The 12,509-nt window shown below is 39.7% G+C and overlaps 1 pseudogene; it reads left to right on the top strand.

The window, feature by feature from the left end:
• The first annotated feature begins 10,469 nt into the window (after positions 1-10,469).
• LOC147004102 (high mobility group protein B1 pseudogene) lies at positions 10,470-11,159 on the top strand (annotated as a pseudogene).
• Positions 11,160-12,509: the final 1,350 nt, after the last annotated feature.

Raw genomic sequence — 12,509 nt, 5'->3', positions numbered from 1 at the left:
CTCTCAATTCCAACTGTCTCTCAGCATTGTCTCCTTCAACCTTAACTTCCCTCCTACTCTCTACCTCATTTTCCCTTTCACATCCCCATCTGCCTCCAGTCCATCCATGGAATCTATTTTACTTACTTCCACCAGGGAATCTGGGTGCCACTGTGTGCTCTGAAGTCAACTCTTCTATACTTAATATCTCTGAATAAAATGGGCCTATGAATATCAAGTTCATTGTCTTAGCATTGGCTAATATCCACACATAAGTGAATATATTCCATATTTCTCCACCTGTGTCTGGTTTACCTCAGTAGATAATTTTTTTCTAGGTACATCTATTTGCCTGAACATTTTAATGTGAACATCTATCTATCTATCTATCTATCTATCTATCTATCTATCTATCTATCTATCTTTCATCAAAATAATGAACAACTACTATAAATTAGCAGCTGTCTCTCTAAAAACAGAGAAGTCAGAACTGAGTTCCACATCCAGAGTAAGTTGCCTCAGTTGCTATGGGAATGCTAGGACAACAACTGCAGAGCTTTCCTTGTGTCTCAGATTCTTCTCTCCTTCCAGGTATGCAATGGTACCTATGGAAGGGGAAAGGAAATTGTTAAACTCCCTAACCACAGAAAGGTCACAACAACCTTACCACTACTGATGTTAGCTGCTGTACATCACAGCCTCTAATACTAGCAACAGTATCAAGACCAGTTCTCAAACACCTGTTCCCATTGATCCTTCCTGTCCCGACTGGCTAGCATACAGCCTGTGCTCCACTGAAATTATATGGATAGGAAATAGGAATCCATTCATCATTAAACTGAGCCTTCTAAAGCAGTCACATACCTTCTTAGCAAGTGTCTTGTGATGGTGCTGGAGGATCCTGGCTTTCATGTTCTGCACAGGAAGCTGACATAGATTATTTTTCCTGGGCTGCCAGGATCTTATGGATTCTTTTCGATGGGTGCTCTGAATTAGTTTGTAGTCCACCACCCAACAAGTAATCCTCCCTCTTCCTGCTTTCAACCTGTCTATCTGAACCATGCTCTGCCTCACCCCATTTCACAACTAATTTTTGTTTATTGCAAGATTACACTTCTGTATGTCCAGATGTCCTGGCACAAAAGTATCCACTTTCTGCCCCAGCTTCTTGTGAGCTGGCTTGGTATATTGACCAGACAGTTTTGTCAAAACTTTTCAAACAGGCCATAGATCTTCAGGTGTTCTACTTTGACAGCAATGAGCTATTCGTCTTCCAGAGTCAGTAGAACTGTGATTGACTGAAAGGCATACCCCATTCAATTATCCAAAATATTCAAAGAAATGTGTTTTTCTAGCAACATTAATAACATAGCAACATTTACACATAGGTAAATAAAATTTAAACATATACATCTCTTAGTTTTTAATCAGTGAAGGGGATGGACATTTTGAATTAGAGTTGTTGCTGTACCACAGTGACTTCAGTTACATCCTCAGCTGCAGAGGATGTGGATGTTGCAAAGCATCTCCCACCTGTGTCTGAAAGTGTCCTGTGATTGTGGAAGCTACAATGATGATACTTTTCTCCTCCTCCTCCTCCTCCTCCTCCTCCTCCTCCTCCTCCTCCTCCTTCTGCTGCTGCTGCTCTTTCGCCTCCTCCTCCTGCTCTTGCTCCTCCTCCTTTTTTTCTGTTTTGTTTTTGTTTTTTTGTTGTTGTTGTTTGTTTGTTTGGTTTTTTTTTTTTTTTTTTTTAGATAGGGTTTCTCTATGTAGCCTTGGCAATCCTGGAACTCACTCTGTAGACCAGGTTGACTTTGAACTCAAAAATTCGCCTGCCTCTGCCTCCCAAGTGTTGGGATTACAGGCGTGGGCCACCACTCCCTGTGATGATACTTTCTTTTCTCTATCACATGAGTATTAGTGTGTGAAGTGTTCAGAGGCCTGGTACATCATCACAGAGCATAGATTACTACTGCGTCCATACACCTGTGACATCTCTGGCCTATGGAGACCATTTGAGAATGGCTATTTCCTGTGAAATCTGTTTCCCTGCCTTCAGAGGTCTGATTCTTGGGATTTTTGTGAATCACCCAGCACCTTCCATTTGGAAAACCAGTAACCACACTCTCACCTACATTCTGTATATTTCCCTCATCTTCTCTTTCTTTGGCTCCATGATATTCACAGGCCATTCACACTCAGTTTTATAGCAAAGCAAACCATGTTTGTAGGTGCATAGACTAGGATACTTTATTTCCCAAACTTTTGGCCAAATTGACCATGGTTCTCAATTTCAGAGTGTTCTTTTACTTAAATTTATTCACACTATGAACATCATCATTAATATTTCATGTGTAGGCATTAGTACTTGTATCTCCCAAATTCTATTCTCAAATTTCTGGTCTTTTCTGCATTTTTCTGTGACACATTTTGCTGGCTGCTGATAAAGTATATTCTCTATGGGTCATTATAAATGAAAAACATCAAAAAGCTAAAATTTCAAAGGGGAAGAAATTTCGTGCTCAAAACTGAGTTCATTAGTCAGAATGAAAGACTATGATTGATGTTTACTGGTTAAGTGATACAAGCATGGCGGTCTCTGCAAACCCTAGGTCTGCTAGAATAACAATCCCTGAGACCAAAAGAAATCTAGTTCAATACCACTCTATAAGTATTTCAGCACTGGTTGTGGGTGTGTTGTGGGTTATTGTCAATGAAATTCTTGCAGCACTCAGGGAAAATCTATCCCAGTGAATATGTGAATAGCTCTGAAGTAAAAGGTCTCCTGGCAGTCAGAAGTCATGATATACCTAACACAATGCACCATGGAACATTTTACCACACACATAGATTTAATGGGATAACACTGGAGGGAGACTGCCTCTGCTCAGGTGAGAAGCAGAAGAGAAATGAGTGGGACACATTTGGGGGAGGGGGATGGGGAGTAAGGATTTTCAGGATTGGAAATATCTCTGGTTGGATATTGCTGGGGTTTTATGTTCTAAGTTTGAGTAAACTAAAGAGTTTCTGAATTATTAAAACTGGGAAGTAAAGTATAAAATTTCCCTGTAGACTCAGTGGCCAATGCTGACTGAAGCTTCAAGATTCTGATCCCAGGATGGTTTATTTTAGGAACAAGTAAGCACAGTATAATTTCAAATGAAATTTCTTGGTAATAATTGTCTCAATCATCTGTGCACAGTGAAGATGAAGGTGTGGCTACCTCAAAAGTCTTTTGCAAAGTACAGGTGTTTCTTTCTTAAAGTTGGATTCTAAAAGTAAGGGCCTAGAGGAGGATCAAGCATACAGTGTAGAGGACACCAAGCTGTAAGGTACATGTCCCATGTCCCCCAAGGATGGTTTGTACTGATGGAGAAACAATGACCTAGGATTGTTGTCTGGGACAATTTAATAGTCTGGGACTTTCAGGTGTGGTCCTGCACTTCAACTACCACAGGTCACCAACCTGCTTACTATATCCATCCCTTCACTTCTGGTAAAAAAAAAAAAAAAGTGTACTTTTTCTTGCACTATAGAGAAAACCCTGTGGTTTTACATTCCTTGTTACCATAGAGCTTATTTTTCACCATAATTTCCTTTTGCCCTCTACAGAAAAAATATATTTTATGGTTGTTTCTAGTTCTTAGGATGTTAATGTTGTGTTAGTGTAAATGGAAAGACAATCAAAAGATGTTTTCTAGAATATAAATTATGTTGTTGAGATATACAGAGTGTGATTACATTGTTTGACTTCATAGACATAAAACATGCAAGTGTTGCTGACATAATCCCAGCAAACAGAACACTGTGGCAGGTGTATTCCTCTACATTTGAAGTCAGACTAGTATACATCAAAGTGACATTCCAACATTTGGGTCACAATTTCCTCTTCTGGCCTACATAGATTCTCTACAGGTATTGAGGTTCTCAAGACTTTAATCTAAGTTCTGTGGTCAGTCAGGTCCTGGAACAAGATCACTGAACCGGCTTGTGTAATTACCTGTTCTGAGGTCAGCCATTCTCGGGAACAGGGTACTTCAGGGACCACCTATTTTTCTTTCTTGGCTCCAACTTGGTCTAGGGGGTCAAACTTAAATTTTCTACCTTACACATGGAGACAAAAGGCAAATAGAAAGGGAGAAATGCATGAGGCAGCCTTCAGGAAGTTAAAGGTTTAAACTAACTGAACAGACACACAAAGGATAGAAGGCACAGGGAACATGAAGTAGACAATTCAACTTTGGACTCACACTTAGTTAAATGCTCTGAGGGAAAGGCTTTAATTTCTTTCCTTAACTCAGCTCAGATGCATTATTAATCACCAGTATGCTTATTTAATCTATTCACATATGAAGAATCAATTAACTTGTGACATATTTTTTTGCATAAGTACAATATGGGAAAAACTAAAAGTCACCACAACGGTAAACAAGTAGCCCTGCCATTTGAAAGGTGTCCATGAGCCCAGAACCCTGTTCTTTAAAGACAGACCCCCAGGTCTGGACTTGTGCTTCTGAGCTCTCACCTCCATGCTTAGCTAGAATCCATTTTAACCTCTCACAGTCATCACAACCCTGGAGGTTACATGAGAATCCTGGAACGCATTTTAATCATAAAAAGAGTTGACTTCCTAGCCTTCCTAGATCTAATGAGACCTGGGTAAATCTCAAGTCTTCTTTTCCCAGCTTATGCTGATATGCATGGGTTTACATAGAGTATTAATTACAGTGAACAATCAGGAAATCATTTATGAACAAACAGTACAGTATGCATTGTAATTTTGTTCTAGTTTTCTTTCCTTCTTTCCTTCATATTTTCTTTCTTTTCTTTTTTTTTTTTTTTTGACAAAAATCTAGACAGTTTTCCAAAGGAGTTTCTCTTTAGTGCCTGACCCTTCAAGCAGTAAGTAATATTGTGCCTTGACCTAACATCATGTTAATTTTCTGCAAGAATTATAATTTGTCTCCCACAGGTTCTCTCTGTATTATTTTTATTTGCCTTACTGCATTTTATTTTCAGTGATTTTTTTTTTTTTGAGACAGGGTTTCTCTGTATAGCCCTGGCTTTCGGGAACTCACTCAGTAGACCAGTAGACCAGGTTGGCCTCAAACTCAGAAATCCCCCTGCCTCTGCCTCCCAAGTGCTGGGAATAAAGGCATGTGCCACCACACCCAGCTTTTTTTGGGGGGGCATTTCTAAGCACCTATTGAACTCAATTTTAATATTTTATAGTGTCCTCATTTCCTTCAGGCATCTGGTGTTATTTTCTTGCCCATGATTCATTTTGTTCCTGTTTGAGTGGATTTACATGTTTAAAAACTTTAATCTCCTTGGTCATTACTTTAGGTTTTCAATTTTTATCTTAGATATCATGTAAACTGTGCTCCTTATAGGATACATATATGGTTTGTGGTTTGAGCCAAGGACATTTTATCATAGTTTCTGTTTATTTTGGGTATCTGTTCTGAGCATCAGAATTCAGAAGGATTGCTTAATTGTGTGCATTTTTATCTCAGATTGCTAGACTCACAATATGAGAAGTTAGACAGGATTAGTTGTATCTGAAGGGTTCAGATCTCAGGTGCAGTGTCCTACAACATCCAGTTCTTGTCTAGTCTAGCAGCAACCTTGTGGAGAAGCTGTGCAGAGTAGGTTCTGGGAAGTTGTGTGGAAGACAGGCTGCAACAGAGTTGGAGGAGTGGTTCCTGATTGGGGAGTGTGGGATTCCTGCATAATTTGATGATTTTAAGGAAAAGACAAATTAAAAGCACACGAACAAGAAAGCAAGCAAGCAAGCAAAAATCCAAAACAACAAAAATTGCTGTGAAGAATTGGGAAGCTAATTAATTGAAAGATCCCCAAGTAGGTAGGCTTAGAAGAATTGCAGGAAGCTGCTGAATATTGGGCAGGTCCAGAAGGAGGGGCTAGGCAGAAGTGAAGGGAAGTTCCACCATTTCAGCATTCTCCTTGTATCTCTGCTGTCTTGTGCCTCGAATTCCTGATCTTTCCAAGACTTTTATAATGAAGGGGTGTTGGATTTTTAAAATGCATTCTCAGCATCTAACGAGATGATCATGTGGTTTTTGTCTTTGGGTTTGTTTATATAGTGGATTACATTGATGGATTTCCCTATATTAAACCATCCCTGCATTCCTGGGTTGAAGCCTACTTGGTCATGTTGGATGATTGTTTTGATGTGTTCTTGGATTCCGTTTGGGAGGATTTTATTGAGTATTTTGCATCGATATTCATAAGGGAAATTGGTCTGAAGTTCTCTTTCTTTGTTGGATCTTTGTGTGGTTTAGGTATCAGAGTAATTGTGGATTTATAGAATGAATTGGGTAGAGTACCTTCTGTTTCTATTTTGTGGAACAGTTTGAGGAGAGTTGGAATTAGGTCTTCTTTGAAGGTCTGATAGAACTCTACACTAAACCCATCTGGTCCTGGGCTTTTTTTGGTTGGGAGAATATTGATGACTGCTTCTATTTCTTTAGGGGAAATTGGGACTGTTTAGATCATTAATCTGATCCTGGTTTAACTTTAGTACCTGGTATCTGTCTAGGAAGTTGTCCATTTCATCCAGGTTTTCTAGTTTTGTTGAGTATATCCTTTTGTAGTAGGATCTGATGATGTTTTGGATTTTCTCAGGTTCTGTTGTTATGTCTCCTTTTCATTTTTGATTTTGTTAATTAGGATACGGTCTCTGTGGCCTCTAGTTAGTCTGGCTAAGGGTATATCTATCTTGTTGATTTTCTCAAAGAACCAGCTCCTGGTTTGGTTGATTCTTTGAATAGTTCTTCTTGTTTCCACTTGGTTGATTTCAGCCCTGAGTTTGATTATTTCCAGCCGTCTACTCCTTTTGGGTGAATTTGTTTCCTTTAGTTCTAGAGCTTCTAGATGTGCTGTCAGGCTGCTAGTGTATGCTCTCTGTAGTTTCTTTTTGGAGGCACTCAGGGCTATGCGTTTTCCTCTTAGGACTGCCTTCATTTTGTCCCATAAGTTTGGGTATGTTGTGACTTCATTTTCATTAAACTCTAAAAAGTCTTTAATTTCTTTCTTTATTTCATCCTTGACCAAGGAATCATTGAGTAGAGTGTTGTTCAGTTTCCACGTGAATGTTGGCTTTCTATTATTTATGTTGTTATTGAAGATCAGATGGGATGCATGGGATAATTTCAATATTTTTGTATCTGTGGAGGCCTGTTTTGTGACCAATTATATGGTCAATTTTGGAGGAGGTACCATGTGTTGCTGAGAAGAAGGTGTATTCTTTTGTTTTAGGATAAAATGTTCTGTAGATATCTATTAAATCCATTTGTTTCATAACTTCTGTTAGTGTCCATGTGTCTCTGTTTAATTTCTGTTTCCAGGATCTGTCCATTGGTGAGAGTGGGGTGTTGAAGTCTCCCAATATTATTGTGTGAGGTGCAATGTGTGCTTTGAACTTCACTAAAGTTTCTTTAATGAATGTGGCTGCCCTTGTCTTTGGAGCATAGATATTCAGAATTGAGAGTTCATCTTGGTAGATTTTACCTTTGATGAGTATGAAGTGCCCCTCCTTGTCTTTTTTGATAACTTTGGGTTGGAAGTCAATTTTATCCGATATTAGAATGGCTACTCCAACTTGTTTCTTTGGACCATTTGCTTGGAAAATTGTTTTCCAGCCTTTCACTCTGAGGTAGTAGTGTCTGTCTTTTTCCCTGAGGTGGGTTTCCTGTAAGTAGTAAAATGTTGTGTCCTGTTTGTGTAGCCAGTCTATTAGTCTGTGTCTTTTTATTGGGGAATTGAGTCCATTGATCTGATTTTATACTTTTTATTTGCTTAGATACAAAGAAAATTATTTCTTTTAAGTAATCCTTGAATTTTGACTCCATACTCTATTTCTTTGGTCTAGAAAGGATGCAGCATTATATATCGTCCTTAGGATCTCAACTGAGCATTTTAGACTAGAGTCTGCCTGTTGACACCCAACTGAATACAAGATAGATACAGGGTCCACATTTGATCAAAGCTGACTGTTGTAGTTTTTTTTAGTCACCATCATTTATAATCTGATGTGTGGTACTGTGATCAATATTGTTATTAAAAAAGTGTTCTTAAAGATATATTACTGCATCCAGACCTCAAATATATACTTTATTATGTCTCAATATTTCCTGACTGTGAGGCCATTATGTCACCTACTTTTTTAAAAATATTTTTATTAGGTATTTTCCTCATTTACATTTCCAATGCTATCCCAACAGTCCCCCATACACTCCCCCCCCACTCCCCTACCCACCCCTCCCACTTTTTGGCCCTGGTGTTCCCCTGTACTGGAGCATATAAAGTTTGCAAGTCCAATGGGCCTTTCTTTCCAGTGATGGCCGACTAGGCCATCTTTTGATACATATGCAGCTAGAGTCAAGAGCTCAGGGGTACTGGTTAGTTCATAATGTTGTTCCACCTATAGGGTTGCGGGTCTCTTTAGCTCCTTGGGTACTTTCTCTAGCTCCTCCATTGGGGGCCCTGTGATCCATCCAATAGCTGACTGTGAGCATCCACTTCTGTGTTTGCTAGGCCCCGGCATTGTCTCACAAGAGACAGTTATATCTGGGTCCTTTCAGTAAAATCTTGCTAGTGTATGCAATGGTGTCAGCGTTTGGAAGGTCACCTACTTTTTACTGAAAGAAGAAGACACAATAAATGCTACGATGATTTTAGATGATATCATTTTTTAAAATGGCCTCATAATTCTTATGATCTAACATATATTCTGTTCTTGATTAGCTTTCAGAATATGACATGAATTTTTTTCTCTGAAAGGGAACCTTAAATCCAATCATATGTTTTTCTATATTTTCGTCTGCTGCTTTCCTAAAGCACCATGATCAAGGAAAGTAATCGAAGAAAAAGACCACTTTGGGTAATGCTTCCAGAGGATAACTATCCACCATGGTAAGGAGGCCTGACAGCAAATAGCCATGTTTTTGAAATAGAAAGCTGAGAGATCACATCCTCACCTCCAGTCCCTAAGGAGGAAGAGAGAATTAAGGTGCCGTTGGTCTACTCTTTTCCTCAGAGCCTATCACCAGTGTCATTCTTTATTCAGTAAGGTTCCACAGCTAAATTTTTTAAAACATTGTGACCAACTGGGGATCCAACTTCAAAAGTATAAGCCAATGTGAGACATATTCTTTCAGAGCTATATAGGCAATCTTCTAATATCCTTTCACGTTTTAGCCAGTTTTGATATCAACGTAGTAAATATATATTTAATTTCTTGTTTGTGTTTTCTGTTTGTTTGTTTGTGTGTTTGTTTGTTTGTTTGTTTGTTTGTGAGACAGAGTCTCACTCTGCATACTTGACTCTCATGTATCCTGATATAGAGACTAGAATGGCTTCTAGCTCATAAATTTGCCTGCCTGTGCACCCCGAGTGCTAGGATGAAAGACCTTACCCACTGTATTAGGCATGAATCAAACATTTATATTTTAATATTTCTGCTAACATGCAACAAGAATTTGTTCATTTGTGTCACCTATAACTTACTTGATTGACTGAGGCAGCTCCTTCAGTTTGCACTGAAACACTAATGTTTGTCTTCTGCATGCTCTATCTTTGTGAATTGGCTCTCCATTGAGTTACCATCAGGCTTATAGAGCTCATTTCTCATTTCATTCACATTGAGGATTCCTTAGATGTTTATATCTCTGGATGCAATGTCAACATCCTGCATTATCATAATTATTTCCTAAGCCACTTGCAGGAGTTCTCTTGTATTTCATTCAGGTAGTTCCTGTCCTCTTTGAGTTCCTGTGCTTGTTTCCTCTTTATGTCCTTTGACTTCATTGGATGGTGTTCAAGTTGTGTTTTGAGTTCTGTCTCTTACGTTTGTTTCATCATTCATCTTGTCATGAGCATTGGTATTGCATTAGTGATTTGGTGTAGGGAAATTCTATCAACATTGTCAAACTACTTTAATTCCAGCCTCTCAATTTTCTTTTGCTTTGTGGCGTTCAGTCAGTTGGCAGAGATTTCCTTATAAGATGTTATGGTTAATCTTTGAGAATCTAAGATGGTGGACAGGAACTTGGTTACAGCTTCTTACTAAGTCCAGTTTCGTTCTAGGCAAGTAGCAAACATGTGGGGTGTTGGGGTGTGCAGTGTAAAATTGGTTTGTTGAATTTCCTAGTCTGGGCAGAGTTAGAGATGAAACATAACCTTAAGCACAGACATTTCAGGTTTTGCTTGTGGCATTCCCATGCCCTCAAAGTCTTGAGGGACTTAAAAAAGAGTCTCCTAAGGAACCTCCAGTATCCACAAGCTCTGCCTCTGTCTCCAGAGTGCAGGGAATAAAACCCAGAGTCTCTATGCCCAATTTTGTATTCATTGCCAGGATTCCTTATCAAACTTTGCTCATATGTGCATGCTGTGTGAGAATGATTTTTGTGTTTGATTCCTTACAGTGATATTCTGAAAATATAAAGAACACTTCAAAGAGAAAGCGAGAGCCTGATGGGCACTGGGCGACTCTGTGCCTCGCGAAAGAAAATCAACTAAACATGGGCAAAAGAGATCCTAAGAAGTTGAGAGGCAAAATGTCTTCATATGCTTTATTTTTGCAAACCTGCTGGGAGGAACACAAGAAGAAGCACCTGGATGCTTCTGTCAACTTCTCAGAGTTCTCCAAGAAGTGCTCAGAGAGGTGGACGACCATGGCTGCTAAAAAAGGGGGGAAATTTGAAGTTATGCCGAAGACTGACAAGGCTCATTATGAAAGAGAAATGAAAACCTACATCCCCCCCCCCAAAGGGGAGACCAAAAAGAAGTTCAAGGACCCCAATGCACCCAAGAGGACTCCCTCGGCTTTCTTCTTGTTCAGGTCTGAGTACTACCCCAAAATCAAAGGCGAGTGTATCCTGGCTTATCTATTGGTGATGTTGCAAAACAATGAGGAGAGATGTGGAACAACACTGCAGTGTATGACAAGCAGCCCTATGAGAAGGCTGCCAAACTGAAGGAGAAGTACAAGAAGGATATTGCTGCCTACAGAGCTAAAGGAAAACGTGATGCAGTGAAAAGGGGGTGCAAAAGATCAAGAAAAGAAGGAGGAGGAAGATGATGAGGAGGATAAAGAGGATGAGGAAGAGGAGGAAGAAGAATTAGATGAAGATGAAGAAGATAATAATGATGAATAAGTTGGTTCTGGCACAGTTTTATTTTCTTATCTATAAAGCACTTAACCTCCTTGTACACAACTCACTTCTTTTAAAGAAAAATTTGAAATGTAAAGCTGTCTAAGATTTGATTTTAAATTGTACAGTGTCAGGGTTGGGGATTTAGCTCAGTGGTAGAGCGCTTGCCTCGCAAGCACAAGGCCCTGGGTTCAGTCTTCAGCTCTGGGGGAAAAAAAAGACAAAATAACAATAAACTGTACAATGTCTTTTTCTGTATAGTTAACACACTACCGACTGTGTCTTTTTTTTTTTTTCTCCCCTAGACAGGGTTTCTCTGTGTAGTCCTGGCTGTCCTGGAACTCACTTTGTAGACCAGGCTGGGGGGCTGGTGAGATGGCTCAGTGGGTAAGAGCACCCGGCTGCTCTTCCGAAGGTCCAGAGTTCAAATCCCAGCAACCACATGGTGGCTCACAACCATCCGTAACGAGATCTGGCGCCCTCTTCCGGAGTGTCTGAAGACAGCTACAGTGTACTTACATGTAGACCAGGTTGGCCTCGAACTCAGAAATCCACCTGCCTCTGCCTCCCAAGTGCTGGGATTAAAGGCGTGTACCACCACCACCCGGCCGAATGTGTCTTTAGATAGCCCTGTCCTGGTAGTATTTTCAATAGCCACTAACCTTGCCTGGTACAGTCTGGGGGTTGTAAATTGGCATGAAAATTTAAAGCAGGTTCTTGTTGGTGCACAACACATATTAGTTATATATGGGGACAGTAGTTTGGTTTTGTTCCTTTGGTTTTTTTTTTCTTTTGGTTTTATTTTTGGGTTTTTCTTTTTCATCTTCAGGTGTCTCTCTTGCAGCTTATACAAAGATAACTGTTGTTCTGTTAACTGAATACCACTCTGTAATTGAAAAAAAAATCACAGCTGTTTTGTTGACATTCTGAATGCTTTTAAGTAAACACATTTTTTAAATTAGTATTGTCCTTTTCATAGGTCTGAAAGTTTTCTTTGGAGGGGGGCGGGGGCAGGTAGTCTTTTGCTTTTGCCCATTTTGGGTCACATGGATTACCACAGTGTGTATCTTTTCATCTAGTTAGCTGGAAGAGAGCTTTTGTCTACAAACCCTGCTATTGTGGTAGGGGTAACATTTTCATCCATAGTTGAAGAATCTCCTAAATCATGATCAGTTGGATAAGAGATTGGAGGCCCGAAGAAGTTATAGGTCAGGTGGGGTGGGAGATGGGGGGGGGTGGGGACATCTTTGTGGAGATGGGGGTGGGAAAGAGGTAATGGATGTGGAACAGTTAAGAGTTGGAAGGTGGACGACGTGGGAGGGGGTTGGCTATAAAATTTGGAGTGTAAAAATA

This window comes from Mus caroli, unplaced genomic scaffold (genome assembly GCF_978045245.1).
Source record: "Mus caroli unplaced genomic scaffold, Mus_caroli_1 scaffold_6, whole genome shotgun sequence".
Lineage (NCBI taxonomy): Eukaryota > Metazoa > Chordata > Mammalia > Rodentia > Muridae > Mus > Mus caroli.
The sequence above is the reverse complement of the archived record's forward strand: the minus strand, read 5'-3'. Positions and strand labels throughout refer to the sequence as shown.